Below are 24773 nucleotides of genomic sequence, written 5' to 3'. Positions count from 1 at the left end.
AGGAGAAAGAAGAACCGGTATGGTTCTCAGTGGAACCTCCTCTGAGTCCTGAGTGAAGGCAGCAGAAATGAAGAGAAGGAAAATTATGGCCCTGGTGTTTCTGCATAAAATACTTATGCTCCAAATTTTCTCACTAGATGTGGTACGATTCAGAGCATCAAAGGCAGGTAAACCAGAGAAAGAGAGAGAGGGAGAGGGAGAGGGAGGAGAATGGCTGGGTTGGGATACAGCAGGCGTAGAAAAGCATTCTTCTTCCTTCCTTTTTCCAGCTGTCCTTACACTGGAGCTGCCTCAGTCCCATGCACTCAAGAGAAAAGGGAATGATGAACCAGGGGGATATACTTTCAGAAGCTCCCAAGCGGGAATTCTAAACTTTGCATATTCATTTTGATAATATTTATAAAAAGAAAACCGTTCTCAAATTCAACCTACCCCCCCCCCCAAATTAATCACTCCACCTTTGGCTTGGACCTGGGGACAGAGGTGCAAGTCTCCATCTCATTAGCACAGGCTCACCTTTTCCCTTTCTCCCCTCTACTTCCAGCTCCTCCTGCTCAAGGCACTGAGAAGGCACTCAGCAAGTGGCTGAGTCTGACAAATTCCCTGTCATAAGGTTAATAGCATATTCACAGTTGACCCCTGGGGGATGTGCTTCTCATCAACCCCGACAGATTGCAAAGCCCTGGCTTACTATTTACCACCATATCCTAGTATCTACTGGGCAGTCTCGTGCACAGAACAAACAATAAATGTCTGTGGGATGGACAGGTGCAAAAGTTGGGAACACGGTATGTTCCATCAATAAGGGAATGATTAAATAAAACATAGTACATTCATACCCAGGAAAACAGATTTTTGTTTGTTTGCCTTTATGACTCAAATTTAGATAAATGTACCTGGAAAGAGTTTCAGAGCATACTGTTTCACTTTAAAAAATAAAAATTAAATTAAAGAACAAAATATTCTATGAGGTCACTTATATAAAACAAAACAAAACCACACACACACACACACAAACAAAGGTATATCTTTATGTGTATGCATATGTATGACTATATAAACACATTAGGAAAGTTTGTAAGAACACCCACTGAACTTGTAACAGTGATAACTTCTAAAAAAGAAAGTCAGGGGTTAATGTTAATGGGGACTTTAACTGTGTTTATACATTGTTTACAATTCTTTCCAATCAATAATGTATTACTTGCATAATTTAAAATAAAGCATAATCTACAAATCAAAGACGCAATGTTTTAAATCTGAAATTATTTTATGTGATTTTCTTCATCCTGTAAAACTTTGCTTGAATGAGTTAAAGAGCCTGAGGAAGTCAGTAGACCTAGTTCCCACTTGGGCAAGGGTTTATTTATCCTGCTTATCTCTAGTTAGAGCCAACAACGCTAATGATTCTGAATAGCACAGGCCACTCCTTGGCCGTCCCATCCACTCCCACCCACGACTTCAACTATCACCTCTATGTGGATGACTCCCAAACGCCTCTTTCCAGACACAGCCTCTCTCCACAAGCTGCAGTCCTGACTTTCCAACTTCCTGTTGGGTAGAGCCAACACCCCATGTACAAAACCAGACTCCTGTCCTCCTCCTCTCCCTAATTCAATTCTTTTGCCTAACTCCCTCCTTCCTATTAACTGTCATCTTCTTTTTCCCAGGAACCAAGAAAGGAAGTTTCCCATTCATCTCTAGCCCTCTTTATCCATATATCGACCCAGTTAACTGTTACATTCTAGTGATTTTTCAAAGAAATTCTTCCCAACTGTTAACTCCCTTCTGTTGTCACTGACACCACATCAGATCAGGTCCTTTTTCACCCATAACCTGGACTAGGGGAATAGCCTTCTAAATGGTCTCCTTGCTCCTGACAGCTTTGATCACCAGAGGAAAGAAACTTAAAAACAACAACAACAACAAATTAGTGTTAGATGCTTTTTCATATACCATCTCACATGGCTGCCTAGGTCATACAACAATCCCTAGTACAAGGTATTATTGTCCTAATTTTGGAGGTTTTAAAACTAAGGTCGAGAATTTGCAAGGTGATTTGCAAAAAGCCTCACAGCTATTAGTTGCTGGAATTTTGATCTGAACCCTTATCTGTTGATTCCAGAGCTCGTGGTTTTTCCACCACAGTTGGGAACTTCCATGGATCCTTACCTTCTAAAAGATAAAATACACACCTCTTAACCTGCCTTGAAGGCCTTCAACATTCTAGCTTCAAACCTAACTTTGTAACAGTATAGAGTACGCACCTGTCAAACACACTAATAATGTTTCACGTGCTTTATTTCATTTAATCCATCACAAATCTATGAGGTAGGTACGATGATTATGTTCATTTTATGGATTCAGAAACTGATGCAAAGTGAGATTAAAAATAGATTATTATGTTGGGGCGCCTGGGTGGCTCAGTCAGTTAGGTGTCTGACTTCGGCTCAGGTCATGATCTCACAGTTTTTGAGTTCGAGCCCCGCGTCAGGCTCTGTGTTGACAGCTCGGAGCCTGGAGCCTGCTTCGGATTCTATGTCTCCCTCTCTCTCTGCCCTACCCCTGCTTGCTCTCTGTCTCTCAAAACTCAATAAACATTAAAAAAAAACAACTAAATAAAATAGATTACTATGTAAATCAAAAATTATCTCAAAATAAAATTTAAAAAATAGCTCAATCAACATTACCCAGCTAGTAAAGCTGGATTCCAAACTGAGGTCTGTCTAGCTAGAGAAATTTTTAGGACACAGAATAAAAGGTAATTCAGTTCATGCAATCAATCAACATTTATCACAGGCTCAGTACTATGCTGGGGCTGGAGACAGGAGAAGTGAGCACTGACAGTAGTAGCTGCTCCTATGGAGCATATGCTCTATTGGGAAAGGCAGATATTGAAATGGGAAGGGGAAGCCCGCAGTGCTAAGAGACCATGGACTCAGAAGGAGTAGCCTTGGAGAGCTGAGGGTATCGGTAAGTCAGTCACTGCAATAAGGAACATGGGAGAAATAGGTTTGGGGAAAGACTGAGCTCAATTTGAGACACAAGTTTTGGGAGGATGTCACACAGGCAGCTGGATATGCAGGTGTGGAGCTCAAGAAGAGCACAAAAAGATCTGGAACCATTGATGCAAAGGTGAAACACAACTCATGACAGTGGATTTAACCTAAGGAACCCCAGCATTTATGCAGGCAAACAAGGAAAGAGAGGCCTCAAAGGAGCCCCTGCCCACCTGGCTGACTAACACTCTCCTGTGAACAAACCTTCTGAGGACTGCTTCACCTTTTCCCAAGCAGGAACACCTTTCCCTTCTTTCTATCAAGCCACACCATGCCTCAGTTAAGCCCTCACCTTGTACCAGAAGACTCCAACCCAGAGCTTCCTCTCCTGGACTCAAGTCATGGAACAAATGGCCAGAGACTCCACCGTTTCTTTGTAAGGATACTGAAAATTTCAAGTATTTGTGCCCTATGTCTCCCTAACTGAACTGAAAGCTCTTTAATGACAAATCACTGGTTTCAAATTAGGAATACAGTTAATCCTCTTTACAGAACCAATCAATAGTAGACAATTCCAAAAAAAAAAAAAAGTGTAATAAAGCAGTAAATCAATAGCCGAGCATTCACGTAAACTAGTTACTCCAGAAGGACCGGAATGCCTTCCTCAATACAACAGCAACCAGCATCCTGAGCATGCTCTCAAGTTTTCCCCTGAGCCTCTACACTGAATAGAGCCAGTCACAAGGTGACCTCTTCTTGTGCATTTCTAGTCTGTTCCTTGGAATGTTCCACGTTCTTTAGGCTTAGCAGCCCTTGCTTCCAGAATCCTTCAAGTTGAAAAAAAAAAAATGTCCTCCAAAGGGAAGAAATGAGGGTGAAAATGATTTGCTCAAGGAAACACCAAGTAGCAGCCCAAGAAGCATCTTTCCCATGAGTCAAGCCACAGTTTTAACCAAGCCCCTTTAACAAAATCTTGTCATATTTTATGGCTCATAAATGATTCCTCACTCATAAAGTTTACACTACCCTTCCATACATAAATAAATGTCCGAGCTATAGAGAAAGGGAGAGAGTTAGTAACTTCTTGTTTCACAAATCACAGAAACTGTCAGGTTCTCACCCGCATTGTCACCTGGCTCAGGTAAGCCCAGGTCAGGCAGCAGCTTTGGGGGTATTGCTCATCCCATTGGCAAGCCCAGTTGCTGACACACAGGAGTGACTCAACGTGACCTCTGTGTATATGAGTGATGAATGGATGAGAAAAGAAGTTTGGGAAAAAACAAAACTGTAGAAAAGAATGAGGAGGCAGGCAATGAAGGGTGACATGTAAGTAGCAAGAGTGAGAAGAGACAACCAACCACCCCCTACATCTGAGGCTCAGACTCTCCCCAACTTCTCCACAAAGACACCAACACAGTAGCAACATTTCGGGGTCAGTGTCTCAATCCTACAGCTGTGAAATACACACTTAACAGTATTCGCCATTTAGTATTTTTAAGTTTTGTAACTGCCTTCTTTCTTTCTCTTCATGTGCCTTAGGAACACTTTTTTTTTTTTAACCTTTCAGCTAAATTAAGCCTTGACACCGAAATTGACAACTACTAGATTCTTAGGCAATGATGCAGCCCAAGCTTGTCCTTTGGGTTTGCCTCAGTGCTGCTTTAACATCCCATTGCTCCAGAAAAGATCTGTCTTTGGTGTCTGGTATCCTCAGGGATGGTGCCTAACCCTCTAATGGGTGCCTAACCCTCCCATTCTGCCTATCTTATGAGAGACACAAAGAAGCATGAGTGTCCCCAGTATTTAAAAAAAAAAAAAAAAAAAAGAGCATTGATCGCATTTTCACAACACAGGAAGAGCCCCAGTTAACCCATCTCTGATATGCACTTTATCCTACTTACTTTGCCACACAAACAGCATCTCTAGCTCCTCACCATATTGGAGGCTGCCCCTGTCACTCTCAGGAAAGCACAGAGTGGTCTCCTGGAATCCAGTCTATGCATACCCAGGAGCAGCAGCTAATTTTAACAGCAGCCTTTGATGACCATGGCTAAAATCTAGCTAAAAAGAATTCCAAAGTACAATCCAAATGGGTTCTAGATTAACCTCTATCTTAGAGATATAATTCATTAATACAATGATAATAAATTGCCACAACAAGACTGCAAGCATGGTTTAATGGTAGATTTGTTAATGTAATGTAACACAGCAGTAGGTCAAATGTGAAAAAGGCATTAAATCACCTCAAAGATTACCCTTTTGGCATGTGACATAATGCAACTTCCTTTTATTTATTTTTTAAAATATGTGACTACAAAATTACTTTCTCAAAGTGATTTAAGCTTTTTAAAAACAAAAGACAGGGGCGCCTGGGTGGCGCAGTGGGTTAAGTGTCTGACTTCAGCCAGGTCATGATCTCGCGGTCCATGAGTTCGAGCCCCACATCGGGCTCTGGGCTGATGGCTCAGAGCCTGGAGCCTGTTTCTGATTCTGCGTCTCCCTCTCTCTCTGCCCCTCCCCCGTTCATGCTCTGTCTCTCTCTGTCCCAAAAATAAATAAAAACGTTGAAAAAAATATATAAAAATTAAAAAAAATAAAAACAAAAGACAATGTTATATTTCTTAGTGAATATGAAAAGCATTTCCATTAAAATCAGGATTAAATTAAAAGGTCTATGATCCTTATTCTTAGTTAATAATACTCTGGAATTTCTAGGGGCGCCTGGGTGGCGCAGTCGGTTAAGCGTCCGACTTCAGCCAGGTCACGATCTCGCGGTCCGTGAGTTCGAGCCCCGCGTCGGGCTCTGGGCTGATGGCTCAGAGCCTGGAGCCTGTTTCTGATTCTGTGTCTCCCTCTCTCTCTGCCCCTCCCCCGTTCATGCTCTGTCTCTCTCTGTCCCAAAAATAAATAAAAACGTTGAAAAAAAAAATTAAAAAAAAAAAAATAATAATAATACTCTGGAATTTCTGATTCACAAGAAATAATCATTACTTGTGGATAACACAATTCTCCACATAGAAAGCTCAAGAGAATCAGCTAAAAGATTAAGATGATTAAATAAAAAACATTTTTTAAAAATAAGAGAAATATAATATGAAGGTTACTACAAAACTTAACTGAGAGACATTTGAGTAAACGAGTAAATTAAGAAACATACTGAAAGGATAAAGAAGATGTGGTATATGCATACAATGGAATATTACTCAGCCATAAAGAAGAATGAAACATGGTCATCCAACATGGATGGACCTAGAGGGCCTTATGCTAAGTTAGATAAGTCAGACAGAGAGAGACAAGTACTATATGATTTCACTTGTACATGGAATCTAAAAAACAAAACAAATAAACAAACAAACAGACCCTTAAATACAGACAACAAACTGGAGGTGGGGGGACAGATGGGTGAATTAGATAAAGGTGATTAAAAAGTATAAACCTCCTGATATATAATAAATAAGTCTTAGGGATGAAAACTACAGCATAGGGAAGATAGTCAATAATATTGTAATAACGTTTATGGTGACAGATGGTGATGACACATTGTAATGAGCATTGAGTAATGTACAGAATTGTCAAATCAATATATTGCACAATTAAAACTAATATAACATTGTATATAAATTATACTTCAGTGATAAATTTTTTTTAGAAAAGAAAAATAAACATACCAGAATGTAAAGACTAATTACTATAAAGACATTCATTCTTCTTGAATTAATATATAGATTTATTTCAATCCCAGTCAGAATCTCAGTGGATTTTTGAGATTTGACAAAATGTCTCAAAATTTAATTTGCAATAAAAAGCAAAAAATAGTAATAATAAAGAAAATTTGAATAGCTATAATGAGAGAGAACTTTCTATATGCGATACTAATGTATATTATAAGGCTAACATAAATAAAACAGTGAGGTACTCAAGCATTTGAAGATAGATTATCTTATGCCTGAAACTAACTTTAGAATATACAAAATTAGATTAGAAGTTGCCTAGGATTATCCAATGTATGTATTATTGAAGGAAATTATATAAGGAATATAAATATATATGAGGAATAAATGTATAATTAAGGAAAATTAAGTATTTAGAAAACAGGTTAGATCTTCAGCTAATAATATGTACAAAAAAAACTTATTCCAAATGAAAATTTGAATGTAAAATGCCCCTGAAAAGCTAGGGGCACCTGGGTAGCTCAGTCACTTAAGCTCTGACTTCCACTCAGGTCATGATCTCACAGCTCATGGGTTCAGCCCGAATCAGGCTCTGTGCTGACAACTCAGAGCCTGGAGACTGCTTCGGATTCTGTGTCTCCTTCTCTTCTGCCCCTCCCCTGCTCACACTCTGTCTCTCTTTCCTTCAAAAATAAATAAACACTAAAAAAAATTTTTTTTAAAGCCTGAAAAGCTAAAAAATATAATCATAGAAAATAGATAAAGACTACAAATTTAAAGGCCATGGAAGTAATTATCAGGAAGGACTAGATATGCCTGGTCATATGGAAATTAAAATTTTCTATATGTTAAAAAACATGCTAAACATTTCAAAAATATGATTTTTCATTAATATATATAGTATCCCATAGTGGGGGTAAACATAATCTGCTTAATTATGCTTAACAAAGTTAGGTGAAAACTTATAAAACATGAAAACATGATCTCAATTTGGGAAAAAAAAAAAAAAAAAAACAGGAAAAAAAACCCTAGAAAGCCATGAACCAAATGTTAGTAATTACTCTAGACAATAGAATTGTGGTTGATTTTTGGACTTTTTCTTTATCATACTTCTATTTCCCAAAATAAACATATTGTTTTGCAATCAAGAAAAAATGCTAACTTTGAGCCCCACATCAGGCTCTGTGCTGACAGCTTGGAGCCTGAAGCCTACTTCGGATTCTGTGTCTCCCTCTCTCTCTGACCCTCCCCCACTCACACTCTCTCTCTCTCTCTCAAAAATAAAATAAACATTTAAAAAATTAAAAAAAAAAGAAAAATGCTAGTTGAGAGAAACAGCAGCAAGTGACAAAGACAGGAAAATACTTACAAAAATATAGGATGCAGGAATGTTATATTCTTAATTCATGAAGAAGTCTCAAGTTAAAAAAAGATAAATGGACAAAAATGACAATTAAACAACCAAAAAAGCACAATGATGTGTTATATATTTATCAATATGTATATTTATTTCTAGTAAGCAAAGAAATGCACAAACTATGAAACACCAAGTCTAGTATCTTTCACTGACATCCACTGGAAAGACTACTCTAGTATATCAGAAGTAGAAGCACAAATTGGTACAATCTTTTTGGAGAGCATTTTGGCAGTACGTATCAGGGGTCTCTAAGAAAATTCTACACTTTGATTTGTGGTATTTCCACTTCCAGGGACTCTGTGCTAAAGACAGAATGAGAGATCTAGGCAATGGAGAGGTATTTAAATAGAAAAAAAATCAGGGATCAAACAGCGAAATTTCCAGCAGTAGGGGAATGGATAAGCCCTCCATGGGACCACATGATAGAATGAGACCCAACCACTGAAATCAAAGTTTGGAAACACCAAATGATGTGGAAACATCTTTTGTTGTTGTTGTTGTTGTTGTTAATTTTATTTGTTTATTTTGAGAGAGACAGATAAAGTGTGAGAAGGGGAGGAGCAGAGAGAGACAGACAGAGAGAGGGAGAGAATCCCAAGCAGGTTCCATGCTGTCAGCTCTGAGCCTGATGTAGGACTTGAACTCATGAAGCCATGAGAAATGACCTGAGCCGAAATCAAGGGTCAGATTCTTAACTGACTAAGCCACCCAGCCGCCTCTAATGTGCAAACATCTTAATGATGGACTGTTAGGCAAAGAACCCAGGATTCAAAATTGAGTATTATATATCTACAGTATGGTCTTAATTCTGTTTGAAACAAAGGTCTCAGTTTTGCCACTCCCCAGCTAGGTGGCTTTGATCAAATCCTTGAGTCTCTCAAGGAGATCAGTTCTTTCAACTTTAAAAGTAAGAGGGAGACAATTGGACCCCTCCTTTCTAGCCCTCAATTTTCACTGTTGGATGACATAGCACATAATAAAAAAGTAATAAACAAGTCATAAATGGGTATATAACGTCTGCATTAACAATTAAAAATTTTAAAAAATAATAAGTAAAAGAATTGTAGTTGTTAAAATTGTTTGGATTAAAGATTCTTTTTTTTTTTAATTAGTATATCCTAAATAGGTGACATATTTTAGATCTGTGCTAAGATAGTGATAATTCATTAGAACTATATGGTGTGGCTAGAAATAAGCACACTCTTATCCTCTGTAACTAATTTGATCTGGGCTTGCCTGCCTGAGTCGGGAACACACTTCACCTGTTGTCAGCCATCCCATGACTTGGCATTGGTGAGGCCCCGCCCATTCTCAGTCAGCAAGGGGGTGGTCATGGGAGAACCTGCAAGGCTGTCTGACTGCTATGTTGCATAGTGGATGATGGTCACTTTTTTGGAGTTCTTTTTGTAAATTTCTTTAGCTTCTGTGTATATTAGCTCAAGAAATTCTTACCTTCCTCTGTTAGGTTCAAATAATAATTGAGCATATTTCTTTCACAACCGCCTGGAGCTTTACCAATCCCTCCCACTATGAATTGTAAAACCATGCCGGAGGCACGATGAAAGAAAAACCTCAAACACAGTAAACCAGGCTGAGTTAGGGACTACTGAGCCTGCTGAGTGGCAAAGAAGTGAATCTGAATCTGCTCAGACCCCAGCAGTTAACAAAACTGCAGACAGAGTGAGGTTTATGCTTTGCCCTATCATCCAAATTCGTTCTGCCTTGGGGCCGGGGGGGGGGGGGGGGGGGGGGGGGGGGGGGGGGGGGCGGGGAGGAGGAACACATTTCATGCCAAAAGTTTTTAACTTCTGTGAATTTTAACCACCTCTCTGAAATTGACAAACCAGACTGCCAGAGAGGGCTTCAATTCTCCCAGGCAAACAAACCATAGGTGAAAATATGTTCATCAATGAAATCTGAGTTCATGTTATTAATAATAACAAATGAATTGAAATTTCTTTAGAAATGACAGTAACTTGAACCAAATCCAGTGATATCCAAATTAAACTCTGTTATATGATATTTTAATCCCAGATGTGTATAGTATATACTCAGTCACATGTGTTTTTCCCAGTGATTTTTTTCCATTCCCTGGATTTTCCATAGTCAGTGATATTATATAGTTTAAACCTAAAATGAAGTCATCAAAACAGAGTCTCTCCTTGCTTCTGCCTCTTCCTTAATTCTGAATATTGCAGCCCTACTGTTTTATTATTATAATGCAGTTGTTCTTATAAGGCATTAAAAACATATAAATGATCATTGCGTTTTGTTGTATCTCTGGACTTATAAGGACTCATAATCAGCCCCTCTTAAGGGAGACTTACCAGTACTTTTATAAATGGATCACATTTTCTTGGGGCCACCAGAGCAGATCACGCCACAGAGTGTGCAGCAATGCCAGCACTAAGTAGATAATGGCACTGACCAGCACGGTGTGACCAATAACCCTGTCAAGCTTAGCCACCCCGTTTATGTTTACATTTTGTTAAGTCCTAAGGGTAGAGAGGAAAGGATTCAACAGTGTTCAGTCTGTATTATGGACCAAATGCCTTGGAGAAGAAAAAGGGAGGAGACTGGAGTTTCATTTTGCTCCTCTCATCCCAGCCCTTACATCTGGCAGGCAGGGGAGGAAAGAAGAAATGTCTTGCAAATCCTAAAAGTAGCAGAGACCCTGCTTCCTGGCAGAGGGCAGTGAGGCCTCAGAGACCTTGAGGAGGCGAGGCTGCTGTAGAGGCAGCCTCAAGTTACTGCACCTGAAGTCACCTGTGGTCAGGGACAATGGAAAGCTCAGTGGTAACCAGGCAGAGAGAGGAGGAACAGCAGACCTCCAGCTGCAGCCCCGTAGGAGAGCAGAACCCTGTTAAGACACAAGGCTAGCTTCTTCTTCTATTGTGTCATTGATCCTGAGAGCTAGTGTTTGTTGAATTTTTATTGTGAATCAGGCACTGTTCTAAGCCCTTTGCATGAATCATCTCATTTATTATGTAGATTCTATTGCCCCTCCCATTACATACATGAGGAAGTTTAGGTCCCAATAGACGAACGTTATGCAGATTGTACATAAGTAGTAGAGTTGGGATGTAAACAGATCTAAGCAACATGTATCCAAATCCCAAATTTGTAAAATGCAATTAGAGAAAATACAGAGTTATATATCTTGCACATCCAAGTCTCTGGGCTAAAGGTCTTCAGAGTGCCTTAACATGCAGGTTGGTTCCTCTCAAACTTCTCTGCCTCTCTAGCAATAGAACTGCCCTTCCAGGACAAATCTAAAGCAGAACTTCAATATATAAATAAAATTAATAAGAGCAAGGCTGCAGGGCAGAAGCAGGGTGAAGGGCTGAGGTCTTCTCCTACCATATCCTTCACCTGGCGGAGGCCCCAAACACTCCTGGAACATAGTTTGAAAACCACTGGTTTCGACCAATACCACTCTGAATTATGTGCTTGAGAGACAAAAGCAGCACAGCTAGAAAACCAACAATAGCCAGCTAAACCAAAGGAAAAAGGCAAAAATAACCCTCCCCCTGGCCCCAAGAGTCACAGTGGTACCTCACTATCCCCTGACACTAACCATCTCAAGTTTGAGCATTTGAGGGGCCAGAAGAAGGTGGAATTCAGGGTTGGAGCAGAGAGTCAGGAATGAGGCAAATCCAATAAACAGGCAGAGGTGGGAAGCAGAGCCAACAGGACTCCTGGGCCAGCGGTCTGTGGTAAGTGAGCAAGGCTGCTGTAAGAACAGAGGTGGGAACGAGAGGGAGGCCTGCACAAGAACTGCTCCCAGAGTCGGCGTCCTCCGGCTATGAGACGGCAATGGCAAAAACTCACCGAGCACTTCAGTACCAGGCTTTTGGGACAATGGGGGGACTACACTGCCCTCCTTCTCACTGATTCAAATACTATCTTTTCCTTCCATACAGTAACATACTATTCAGGGGCTGATACTGTCAGACTAAGCAGACAGAAATGCCTGCTTCGGGGAGTAGTGTGGGTAACACTTAAGAGCATCAGACTGCTTGGCATCACACTCTAGCCCTGCCACTACTAACTGTGTAACCTCGGGAAAGTTACTGAACCTCTCGGTGCCTCAGTTTCCTCTTCTCTGATCTGAACACAAAAGCACCTATCTCAGCAGGCGGCTGTGAGGATGACAGGTTAATACACGTAAAGTACTCAGAACAGTACCCAGCAAGGTTTGCGCTAGGTATTGGCTGGTATCGTTCCCTTATTAGGAGAGCTTTTGTTTCTGCACCCAACCACTTTCTGGTTTCTCTTCCATGCCATATTAGTTTCTTATTGTTGCTGTGATAAATTGCCACAGTTTCTGTGGCTTTAACAACACAAATTTGTTATCTTACAGTTTTGAAGGTCAGAAGTCTAAAATGGGTTGGTAGGGCTGCATTCCTTCTGGGGGCTCTAGGGAAGAATCCATTTTCTTGCCTTTTCCAGCTTCTAAGAGGCCTGCATTCCTTGGCTCATAACCTCTACCTCCTACTAGAGACTCTGATCCTCTTGCCTCCCTTTTATAAGGACCCTCTTGATCAGACTAGGCCCACCCAGATAATTTCCTCATCTTAAAATCTTTAATTGCATCTGCTCAGTCCCTTTTGTCATGTAAAGTAACATATTTATAGGTTCTAGGGATTAAGACTTGGACACCTTTAGGCGACTATTGGAATTATTCAGCCTACGACACATGCCTCTCCAAAGTCTAAAACTGCACACTGGCAAGGCTAAGGTAGACCCAGAGGGCAAGAACAATAATATTAGTAGCTAACTTTTTGAGCACTATGTACCTGGCACTATGCAAAGTGCTTTAAGTGCTTTAAGATCTTACTCAGGTCTCACAGCAACCCTGTAAAATTACTACCCTACAGAAAGGATAATTTCTTGTCTAAGGTTGTACAGCTAGTAGGTGGTAAAGCCTATGTAAACCAGGTAAGTTTGATTCTAGCGTCCTTGTATTTCACCAATAGAATACCTTTTCCCTACACCTTAAGCTATTATAACTTAGGGGGAGGGGAAAAGGGTTGCACCATGACAATCAGGGGCCTCAGAGACTGTGCCATAAAAGGCAAAATGCTCCCTGGATACAGAGAGACAGGGGTCCTGCAGAGCCCATACTAAAAGATCCACACAAATAGTGAAGCACTCAGAACATTTTATTATACTCAAAGGAGAAACCTTGGGATTAATTAAGAATTTCTTCAAGTATACCCAGGAAGGGACCACTTAGTCTTGCCACCACTTGGGGAGGGAAAGTGAAAAGCCCATTGCCGACCCTGGGCCAGGTCTGCAGTTCTAGTCAACCTCCAAAAAGAAGATAGGAACTCACAGTCTCCCGTGAAGAGACTTCCAACTGAGTCACACGGATCCAGATCCTCTGAAAGCATACCAGGAAGTCTCAGAACCCCTGTGGGCCACCAGACTGGCCCCACCAGTGTTCAGCAGTCAGTATACACCAGGACCAAACCATCCCCCCTGCCTTCTACCCCATAACAGTTATGAGTATATAACCTGCCACATGCCACTGGTTTCAACAAGGGCCCAGTAATTTTACCAATACCACGATGAATGGCCTCTTTTTCTATCAGTTCTTACACGGTGAATGGCTCAAATTTTCTATCAGTTCCTACATGGTGAATGGCTCAAAATCAACTATGATGGGCACAAGGTGGAAAGGGGAAAGGCAAACAACTGCTAAGCACACGTGGTTTAACTAACCATTCATAGCATCTCAACCTCAACTGCTAAACTATTTAGCCACAGCCCTACCTGAAACTTTCTAATCAGCTGAGTTATAGCTATCTGGCTTCACCCAGCCAAAAAAAAGTGGCCATTTGTTTGTTCTGAGTGACGAGACCAGAGGCTGATGCAGAATAGCACAGTGGTCAAGGGAATGGACTCTGAAGCCAGCCTGCTCTGACTGCCTCCTGGCTCTGGCACTTTCTTGCTATGACCCATGAAAGTTACTTAACCTTTTAGGTCCCGGGTTTCCCCATCTTTAAGATGCACATGATAATGGAGGTCCATACTCCTTTATCCAAATCAGAAGATTTTTGGTTTTTATAATGTTAAGACAGTACCGTGTGCCATATATTACATAACACTGTTGGTAGGGTCCACAGCAAACATGTCCATTCTTTCTGAAATAAGAATGTATGAACAGTTCTCACCAGGTGAGAAAAATAAAGACTACCTCATGTCAAGTCAGACCAAATTTTGTAGCCAAACTTATGAAAACCAGTTTTCAGAGCTTGTTTTGATTTTAGAATTGCAGGTAAGGGATAACACGTCTCTGGCACTTGCTGCCTAAAGTTCGAATGAAATGAGTTAATAATAGACGTAGAGTACTTAGAACACTACCTGGAATGCCGTAAGCTCTGCAGAAGTGTTACCAACAACAACTGTTACCATGATTTGCATCTAAATAGATTTGCTAGAGCATTATAAACAGGAACATTTTAATTTATGACTAAATTTGGTTCAGAAATCAGTACCTTGGCGATGAACAGGCATGAACCCTTTAGAACAATATTCCAGGACAGGATTTCTGAAACGATGGAAATGTCCTGTATCTTAATTGTCTGGGAGAGCAGCAACTAGCCACATGTAAGTACTGAGCTCTTGAAATGTGGCTCATTAATTTCATTTAATTCTAACTAATTTGAATTTAAAGCCAAGAGCCATATGTGGCTTGTGGCTACCATACTGATGGCACAGCTATAGAGGGCTAGGATCCAACCTGCCCATGAAAACCTATTTAAGCCATAACACAGATGAAATATAGCTTTAGTAAACGTAAGCCTGAGTCCTGCACCCTGAGAGCAGAGAAGACCACATGATGCTGAAGAGAGTCTTCTCTTCCTTTCTAGGCCTTGTGCTTGGCCCATGGCAAAGTACATCTTTGACATCATCTTTACCCTCCCCACTTCTCCATCTCCAACTCCCTTTTTGGGGATCCCACATAACTGGTCCACATGCTTCTCTAAGCCCCATCATACCTCCCAGGCCTTCTACCACAGTGCCATGCTCCCTATCACCTGCCTTCCCTCTCTCTAACCAAATTCCCACTTGCTCAATGCCAAGATGTCAACCAAATGTGAGCAGGAAAGCAACTTGATCAAACAAGCCGCTATTACTTTCTCTAACAGCTTCCCTATGTTTCCTTCTAAATCCAGAAGCACTTAATTGTTGTGTTCCCCAGGAATCCCCCTCTCCTCCCACCCACCCCCAGCAGAGGTAGCCCAGCCAGAGAGAGAGGAGTCTGGGCTGAAGCAGCTGTTGTCCTCCGTAGGCTGCCTGCCAGCCAGGTGTGTGGCAGTTGGGGACTGCCAACACACACACATGCAGAGCGGGCTCGCTCTGTGCAAATATCTCCTCCTGCCCAAGCATGAGAAACATTCCCTGCTCTCTGCTCTAAAAAAAAACATCATGCACAATTCTTTCCAATTACCCTTTATTCATTTAGAAATTTGTAAGTAACAAATTGCACATTAAATTCATTTTTTTTTTTTAAGTACACGACAAAAACCCAGAAGAGACTGTGACTAAGAACAGTTGCAAATAAAAAAGAAAACCAACCACCTTCACTGGAATCTAGCTTCACCACAACCCACTTGAGCACGGAATTTTTAATGACACAGGTCAACCTTGGAGCACATCCAAGGAGCTTATGTTACTAGAAGGACTGGAAGAACGTCCCTACAGCTCAGTCTCACCTCTTACTTGGTCCCAAGTCATGGACCAAAGATAATTACTATGCATGGCTCCTAGGTATAAAGAAAATTTCCTCTGTCGGCCTGTAAATGGAGGACACATAAATGGTAAATGTTACGTTTTTCAATATATCCTTTCATTTATACTATCTTCTCCAAAGTAAAGATTTGAATCAAAGAACAAAAGTCTTAACATTTAATAGCAGCCCACAATTATTTCACAGGGCCTTCTAGTCGCAAGCACTGTGCTAAGAAAGCCACCATTAATGCCTTCAGTAGGAAAAATGAGACTTGCACATAAATGACTCTGGAAGAAAAGAAAGGTCGGGAAGGTAAAATGCTGCAGGAATCCCAGCAGCGGCAGGTTGACTATTTGGGGCTGGGGTTATCTGGGATGGCCTCACAGCAGCAACAAAACTCAGTCTGAAGGATGGTTAGGATTTAGAATGGTGAAAAGGGGCAGGAAGGGCATTTGGGAAGAGGAAAGGACATTCTAGCTGACAGCATCATCAGGCATTCTTTAGAAAGTATTCGTGAAGACATGGCTGCATACATCATCCAGAGATAGTTCAACTCCCCTTCTCCCGCAGGGACACACTGTGGGACAGTATCTATGGGGTCACCTTCACCAACCACCCAAGAAAGGTTTTCAAAAATTCTCCCCAGTGGGTCCAGCATTCTTGGCCTCCCCTGTGCCCATTCTGCGGTCGAGGCCCCACCCTATTCTACCAGGGGTGCCGACAAGAAACACAAGGAAAAGTGCCTAATCTTGCAAGGATATAAAAGATCTACCAGCAAATTCTGCATAAATGCAACTACAATTATGAACAGCATGCAAATAAAACTTTCCGATGAAGTGAATCTCCCGTAACATCTCTTCAGGGAGCTAGTGAAAATGATGCTGATAAATCTTTAAACGATGAATCTTTCTTACACGGAACAATTGGTTGAGTCGGTTGAACCCACTGTCTCAGGGATTAAACACCAGGCAAGGATTAAAAAAAAACAAAACCAATACAATTTATACTGCGCATTTGTTATTAGCCACAACGGCGGGCTTCTGGCTCTATGTTACTTATTATCGCAGCACTAGAGAACATTTTAAAAGACGTGGCCATCCCAGTTACCAGTTAAAGTGAGCCCAGGTCCAACAAGGGATTTTCTAGGACTTGATGTAGCTCAGTCTCTCCAGGAACTATCTCGTGGGCACCTTCCTTGAAATCCTGTTGCTAGGTGCCGCCTCAAAGAGAACTTATGTTTTCCCTCCTTGGGCTGGCCGCCTCCACAAGCATACAGAAAACGCGGCGCAGACCGAGGCAAACGTGTGAGGGCAGCGAAGTTGGCGCTTAGGTTGCCCTCGGGCCGGAGTGGCCCGCGCGCCCTCGGAGCGCGGCCTCGGGTCGCCCGGGTGGGGGCGGGGCCCGGGCCCCCGCGCCAGGTACGGACCTACGCGGCCGCCCTCGCGGATCCGCGGGGGTCGCACAGAAAGCGCCCACCTCTCCCCGGCGCCAACCTCGGGAACAGAGCCACACGGTCGCCTCCTCACCTCTGCTCTTCGGGCCAGTCGCGCCGCACCGAGTCCCCAAGTGCAGCGTCCCCTCTGGGACGCGCCTGTCGCTAGCGGCGTCGGGTGTCCCCGCTACCGTGTGTCAGCGGCGGAGCGGGTGCCAGCGGCGCGCCACAGCCACAGGCAAGTGCCCGGGAGGCAGAGCCCGGGGCGCGCCGCCCGCCCTCCCGCCCGCCGCGCTCTAGCGTGTGCGCCCCCGCGGGCGCCGCTCCCTCGCTCCGCGCCCCTGGGCTCTGCGCGTTGCCGGGACGGCACGGCGGCGCGGGCGGCAGCGGGGGCCCCCGCCCTGGGCCGGCCTTTCCCAGAACTCGCCCGCCCCGGGTGAGAGGCCGCGAGCGCCGCCGCGGGCCCCCGGGCGGCCGGGGGAGCGGCCTGAGGCGGGGCCCGCCCCCGGCAAGGGCCGCGCGGAGCAGGCGGGGGCGAGGGGCGGACCCGGCCGCCACCCCCGCCCGGGAGGCCCGCCGCGAGACCCCCGCTCGGCCTCGGGCCCCGCGGGCTGGCGGCAGCCCGGGGCCCAGGCGGGGGCGGGCGAGAGCGCTGCCGGGCCGCCCGGCTGTGGGGAGGCGGGAACTCTGGGCATCCCAGGCCACGGGAACTTTAGCCCACACTTTCTCCCCGGGGACCTGCCCTGTTTGACACTTCTGGAAACTGAGGCTCGTGGCGGATAGGTCGCTTGACCCAGGTTACTCTGGTAAATGGAAGCACCAAGTGTCGAACCCCTTCAGTCAGTCATTAATTTAACAGGTTTTACTGAGCACCATACCGGGCCTGGCGCCGTGCCAAGCTCCGGAAATACTCCTTTTACTGGTAGTAGTGGCCATTCAGGTCCGTGGACTCCAAATCCAGTGCCCTGTCATTGCTGAAGCGAACATGAGGATGTTCAACCCCTGCCAGAAACTGCAGGCTCTGCACAAATCCTTCCATGGGTGTTGGGTGGTTATTAGACCCACTTGACAAGAAAGCCAGGAACCTGGAGAAAAATCAAATTATCATTCCCCTCCCCCGCCCTTTTCCCCTCCTCTTTACCAATTTTGATGGACTAATGACCAATTCCATAGGTCTGACACCTGGTACATTCAATCTGGACCAATTCCTGAGGCCCATAACCCCTCTCATCTGTTCTCTTCCTGGACTAATCATCCCTCTTACCACAGTCATTTTATTTTCCCTCTTCCACAACTTTAATCCGTGCAGAAACCTTCAGAGGCTCCCTACTGCCTTCCAAACTAACTCCACATACTGTAGGAACCCACCTCATCCTGCTTTATATGGACCACCCAACGTAAGGTCTCTTCCACTCCAACTCTGTACTGGTGTTCAGGATGATCCTCTACCTGGAAGGTCACCATCTCCTCCCACACACTTTCCTCCTCCTCAAGAGAGTTCTACCCTCTCAGGTTGCTCTTAAGAGTGACCTCCCCTCCTTTGAGCCTCCAGGGCACAGGAGAAATTGGAGCAAGAATGCATAGGAGGACACCAAAGAATTCTGCCTATAAAGAATCTGCCAGCCTGACCCTTAACTGTTTTGCTGTTTTCTCACCACTAGGATTTTAATGAAAATCAACATGACTGCCTCCCTTAAGAGCTGGTTTTGGAAAGGTCTCTGCAGAGGACACTGAGGAAACTCTTTGTTCATTAAGAGCTCGAGATTTCAGCACTAGAGCAATAGAGAATGGTCATTTCCTGCAATCCCTGAGTCCATGCTGGACAGGTGAATGGAGGAGCCAGGAAAAAGGAACCATCGCTGACAATAAACAAGGTAGGCTATTTATTTATTATTCTGTTTTCCATTATGGTTTTAGAATTCACTTAATGAATCTAGTAATGTCAAACATTATCAGTCACCTGGAGCCCCCCAAGACTTGTTTTAAAACAAAAAAAGGCACATGGGAATTACATTGCTACAAACTTGTGGATGCACAAGCAGTTAACATTGAATCCTCCAAATGAGTCATCACACCGTTAGTAACCAAAGCAAACCTAGGTCTATTGGACAGGAAAGTTACCTAAGTGTGATAATCGACATCATCCCATGCCTGGAAAAGAGCACCTTCCCCAAATCTTTGCAGAGAGAGCACATCCAAATCAATGTCCTTTGCTCGCCCCCTCGCTCCCTCTCTAAATGAGACTGGAGGGAGCCATGTCCCTGAGGCTGCCTCACCGCATTGGAATGTCTGAGCTAACAGTGCTTCCAGAGGGTTCGTTGCTCCTCTGAACAGCACTGCCCAGACTTTCTGGAGATTTTAATTCACTTCCCAACCTCGCCAACAGTTGCACACAAGGTGCCTTTTTTACACCCTGCTCTCTGTTCAGTGAAACATGCAGACCATCTCAGGGGAACAATGGCTCCATTCAAGACTTTTTCAAAAGTGCAGCATATAACCTCCATGCTGTGGGTTGCTGCCAGCCATTATCTGGAGGAAGAAAGACTGTCAGATAAAGTGGGAGAATTGGGGGAGCACTGGATAGTTTCCATGGAAAATTCAGCTTCAATAAATTAAGTTATGCATCTTTGTATACAAGACAATTTGGCGGAGTTAAAAACAACAAAAACAAAAGCCCCAAGAAATAATACTGTGGAAACTATTTAAATATAGTGTGTCTCTGTCTGAAATTTCAGAAGAAAGCCCACATCTTTTTTGAACCTGTTACATAATGGTCTTCATTTGATGGAAATTAATTTAAGTAAGTTATAAATGATGGGACTAGGGAATTTAAATCATAAAATCATTTTAAGAAATGGAGTCATCTCCCTATTTTCTTCCTCTCCTATCCTGTTAATTTTTTAGATGGGGGGTGGTCTCTGAGTTCATGGTTGTTGCTGCCAACGGGAGGCCCCACACTCCCTACTGCACATATTACAGAAAGAAGATTGGCCCTTTGCCACACTCAACAAGACAGCCATCAGTTAACCCCTTTATAAACAGGCTCTGAGGTTGGGAACTGAGTAGTCCGCACAGGCATCACTGACAAACGTACTGATCTTTGTTAAACAGTAGCTAATTGCCAAGCAGAGGTGTCTGCCAACAGACCTCTGGGTAGTCTTGAAAACCAAGAAAGAACTAAAGAAACAAGCCAGCTCTCAGTTTAGGAAGGCCATCTTCTCCTCTTTGAAGTCACTACATCAGATTGTTCTGGGTTTACCAGCTGTCTGCAAATAGGCTAGTAGGTTCAGACAGTGGGGAGAGAGTAAGAACCAAGCTTTTTAGAGTTCTCTCATACGTGAGGGTGAAGTACTAAGGCAGTTTGAGGTTGGTGAACAACCAGTTTGTTAAAGTAGTAGGTAGCTATACTTCTCTGAGGTGGTTAGGAGTGAGGGTGCCGGACATCTGGTCAGAAGAGTGAGAGAAGCAGGGAGAGACAATCCTAGACATTATCTCTCAACATAGCCAGTATTAGGGGCACAGACTCTGATATGAGACCAGTTGAGTTGAAATTCCCAATCTACTTACTTCCTTGGCATTAGCCCTTGGGCAAGTTACTTGCCTCTCTGTGCCCCATTCTCCTCTTCTGTAAACTCTACCTACCCCTTCAGGGGTGTTATGAGGATTAAATGAGTTAATCTACGTGAAACACTTAGAACATATAAGGAGGGGTTCCAGCTGACAGTCCCAGCGAGCATTCCAGCAATGGTCCCAGTGAGGATCCCAGCTGGTAACCAGCATTAACCCTGGACATTTGAGTGAGTGAGTGAGTGTGCGTGCCTTCAGGGGATTCTAGGCCCTATAGCCTTTAGGCTCTACCAAGTAGAGCTGACAAATGCTATCCTCACCAATTCCTGTCCAAATTGCAGGTGTGTGGGGGAAAATAATTATTTTTAGTCTTTTAAGCCGCAAGTTTTGGAATAATTTGCTGTATAGCTTTAGTAACGAAAAATAGGTGTGGATGTTGGGAAGTAGGTAGAGTTTTTAGAAGCCTAGTGAGAGGTTTTTACTGCTTGCTTCTATGTTCTCAATGAAATGGCAAACAATGTCCTCAGGTGAGAGTAAAGATATGGTAGGAAGTGAAAAAAGTTTGAGAGAGAAGGTATGAAATATTCATTTGGGAAAGTGGGAGAGCAAATGTAATAATGAAATATAATGCCAGGCATTAAGTGTTCAATCGTGGTCATAAATGTAAAGTGAGCCCAGTCATTATGATGGTACATTATATTTCAGACAGGATTAGCCACATGGATACATGAGAAGAAAAAATATATCTCCTGAAAAAGAAAAGGTAAAATTATGATTACCTGCAGAAAAATGTGATTATGGGTCTAAACAATACCAATCAACTACAAAATATGTAGAATTAATGTCAACCTACTAGAGTCACTGGATATAAGACAAATATTCAAAAATCAACAGCTTTTCTATATAACACTAATGTCTGCTTAAAGATATATTGGGATAATCTCATTCATCATATCAACAAAAGCATTAAAATATGGAAACTAGGGGGAACCTGGGCGGCTCAGTCGGTTAAGCATCAGACTCATGATTTCAACTCATGTCATGATCTCACGGTTCATGAGTTCTTGCAGTGCAGAGTCTGTTTGGGATTCTCTCTCTCTCTTTCTCTGTGTCTCTCTGCCCCTCCCTGGCTCTATATCTCAAAATAAATAAATAAATTTTTAAAAATATGGAAATTAGGGATAATCATGATAATATACATACACGTATATACATGTGTGTGCACACACACATTTCTAATTATTTTTGGAGAAATTAGATTTGCATAAATAAGAAGAGACATACTATTTATTTATGGGAGGCTTAAAGATTAAAAGTGTCAATTTTGGGGTGCCTGGGTGGTTCAGTCGGTTAACTGTCTGACTCTTGATTTTGGGTCAGGTCATGATCTCTCAGTTTGTAAGATCGAGCCCTTTGTTGCACTCCACACCAATAGCACAGAGCCTGATTGGGATTCTCTCTCTTTCCCTCTCTCCTTGCCCTTCCCTCCCCCATCTCTTTCAAAATAAATAAAAAAGCTTTTTAAACATGTCAATTTCTGCTAAGTTAATATTTAACATTTAACAAAATCCCTCTGGAAATTTTTTTAAAACTTGCCAAGAAACGCTGATATTGCTGAAACTAAGGTGCTCATCACATTGAATTTCATTATAATATTCTCCCTCCTTTTACTTTTGTTTAAAAGTTTCCATATTGAGAAGTTTAAAAAAAAAAAAAAACCTGACTGCAAATTTCAACAAATCATTTTGAAAAAATAAGTGATTAGCTAAAAGAATGTTGTAAAAGAAAGACTTGAGAGGGGAGCAAAGGTGACATTTCAGCATCAGTAATGTGCTCTGACTGTCCACAGGCAGAGGCCATGTGGTAGCAGTGAGTGTGCAGTGGAGAAACACCAGCAGCTGGTCCTACGCTGACTGTTCCCGTCACATAAGCATGGTTGTGTGTTTCCTGTGGCGGCTCCAGCCATTTTCTGAGCCTGGGTCTCCAGCCTTCCCGGTGATTTTGGTATAATATATTCCTTTTCCACTTAAACTAGCAAGAGTTAGTTTTTGTTGTTTGCAACCAAGAAATCTGACTTGGACAGTTTAGAAAAGAAAAACATCACTTCTAAATAATTCATAGGCTAAAGAAAAAAATCATAACAGAAATTCTGAAATGTTTAGAACTGAATGACAGTTTAAAAAAAAACAACAAACTACATACCCAAACCTGTTGGCTATACCTCAAACAGTATTGAAGGGAAATGTATAACTTCCAAATGCATTTAGTAGAAAAGAAGAAAAGTGTGTATTAAATTGTGTAAGCGTTCAACACAAGAAACTAGTCAGAGAACAACAGACTAAACCCTAAAAGAGAAATAATACATTATTCAAATAGAAAACCAAAAAAGGAGGATTTTTTAAAAGACTAATAAGCTAGGCAAACTTTTACCAAGAATAATTAAAAGAAACATACATAAATATATAATGTGGGAATAGTAAAGTTTATATTTATGGAAAGGTGACTTAGTGTCAGGGAAAGTATCTGACATGACTCATTTAATCCTCACATTAGGCCTGCGTAATAAATGCTATTATAATTCTGATTTATACAATAGGGAAGTGAGGCAGAGAGGGGTTAAGTAATTTGCTGAAGTTTCATGACCAGTTTTAAAAGATCTGGGCCATCTGGCTCCAGAGTCTGTAATTCTTTACCATTATTCCAAAGAAATTGGACAACACTAGAATTATAGTAGAGAGTAAAAGAGCACATGACAATTCTAAGAAAAATCTTAGGCCATTAATTTTAAAAAGAAATTAAAGTGACAATATTTGATGTGCTAGGTTCTTGTTAGTTTTTAAAACAAATTTATTTACTCAATGGCTATCACAGGCAGTGTCATTCCTCTGACTTTGTTCTTTTTCAAGGTTGTTTTGGCTATTTTGGGTCCGTTGCATTTCTCTATGAATTTTAAGATTGGCTGGGATTTCTGCAGCTGGGATTTGGGTAGGGACTGAATGTGGAGATCAGTTTGAATCAGTTTGTATCTGTAGATCAAGGAACATGGACAAGAATTCAAAGTCAGTTTCTCTCTCATTATCCTCTAGCACGATCCATTTCCCTGACCCACATCACAACCACTTAGGTATCCTTCCAGGGCTGTTCTATGCAGATTCAAGCATTTAGTTGTATCTTCTTTTAAAAAATGTATTGATAACCTGCTATGTGTGATGCACCTTGACTTTTTCACCTAACAGAGTGTCTTAGAGATTTCCCATAATAGTACACAGTACTGTTTCCTTTATTAACTAGCAGTTGCACTCTGGTATGTAACCATCCCATATTTACTTACTTTGTCCTCCCTTGATAGGCCCCTAAGTTGTTTCCATCCTTTTGCAATTACAAAAAGGGCGGCAGTGAATAGCCTTGTATGCACATCATTTTATTCACACATGAGTAATATTTTTAGAGCAGAAATTGCTATAAGTTGAACTGCTGGGCTTCAAAAGGTTTCAAAGGTTTTAAATTTAAAAGTGCTGCTGAACTGACCATGATAGGGGTTGTACCAATTTATATTTCCACTGGCAATGTATGTGAGTGCTTGTTTTCTCACCTCCAATGAAGTGCTTTTCAAACTTCTTGAGGCTCTTCCAACATGGAATTATAGGATTTCCCTTCAGTGTGTGTCATTTTCTTTGGCGTCTTGCCTCCTTTGTGGGATGTTTGCAGCCTTGGGTGTCTTCCTTAGGGACCTTCCCGCACCTGTTTAGCCTTCTCTGCTTTAGGCATCCTTTCTTCATGTCTTTAAGAGATGTCTGAGGCCAATCTTAATTTATTTTTTCTTTTAAATGATGTGATCACTTTCCTTGGTGCCTAAAGGACTGTTTTGTTTTCTTTGGCATCTAACATAGAAGAGCCAAGGTGACTCTGGGACAGCGGATAAAGGAAGGAGACATACCCTACCAAA

At 42.3% G+C, this 24773-nt stretch overlaps 1 protein-coding gene across 4 annotated transcripts in view; it reads right to left on the bottom strand.

Moving 5' to 3' along the window:
* Positions 1-17678, bottom strand: part of PLCE1 (phospholipase C epsilon 1) — a 329559-nt gene extending 311881 nt beyond the window's left edge. For 3 of the 4 annotated variants that reach the window (XM_043597014.1, XM_043597015.1, XM_043597017.1), the window contains exon 1: positions 17355-17676. The gene's annotated coding sequence lies outside the window, so the exon portion shown is untranslated. Of the gene's footprint in view, positions 1-17354 lie in introns of all 4 variants that reach the window. The other variant, XM_043597018.1, reaches the window with a different exon arrangement.
* Between the last annotated feature and the right edge of the window lie 7095 nt (positions 17679-24773).

Source organism: Prionailurus bengalensis, chromosome D2, assembly GCF_016509475.1.
Source record: "Prionailurus bengalensis isolate Pbe53 chromosome D2, Fcat_Pben_1.1_paternal_pri, whole genome shotgun sequence".
Lineage (NCBI taxonomy): Eukaryota > Metazoa > Chordata > Mammalia > Carnivora > Felidae > Prionailurus > Prionailurus bengalensis.
Note: the sequence above shows the minus strand (reverse complement) of the source record. Positions and strands in the feature narration are given on the sequence as shown.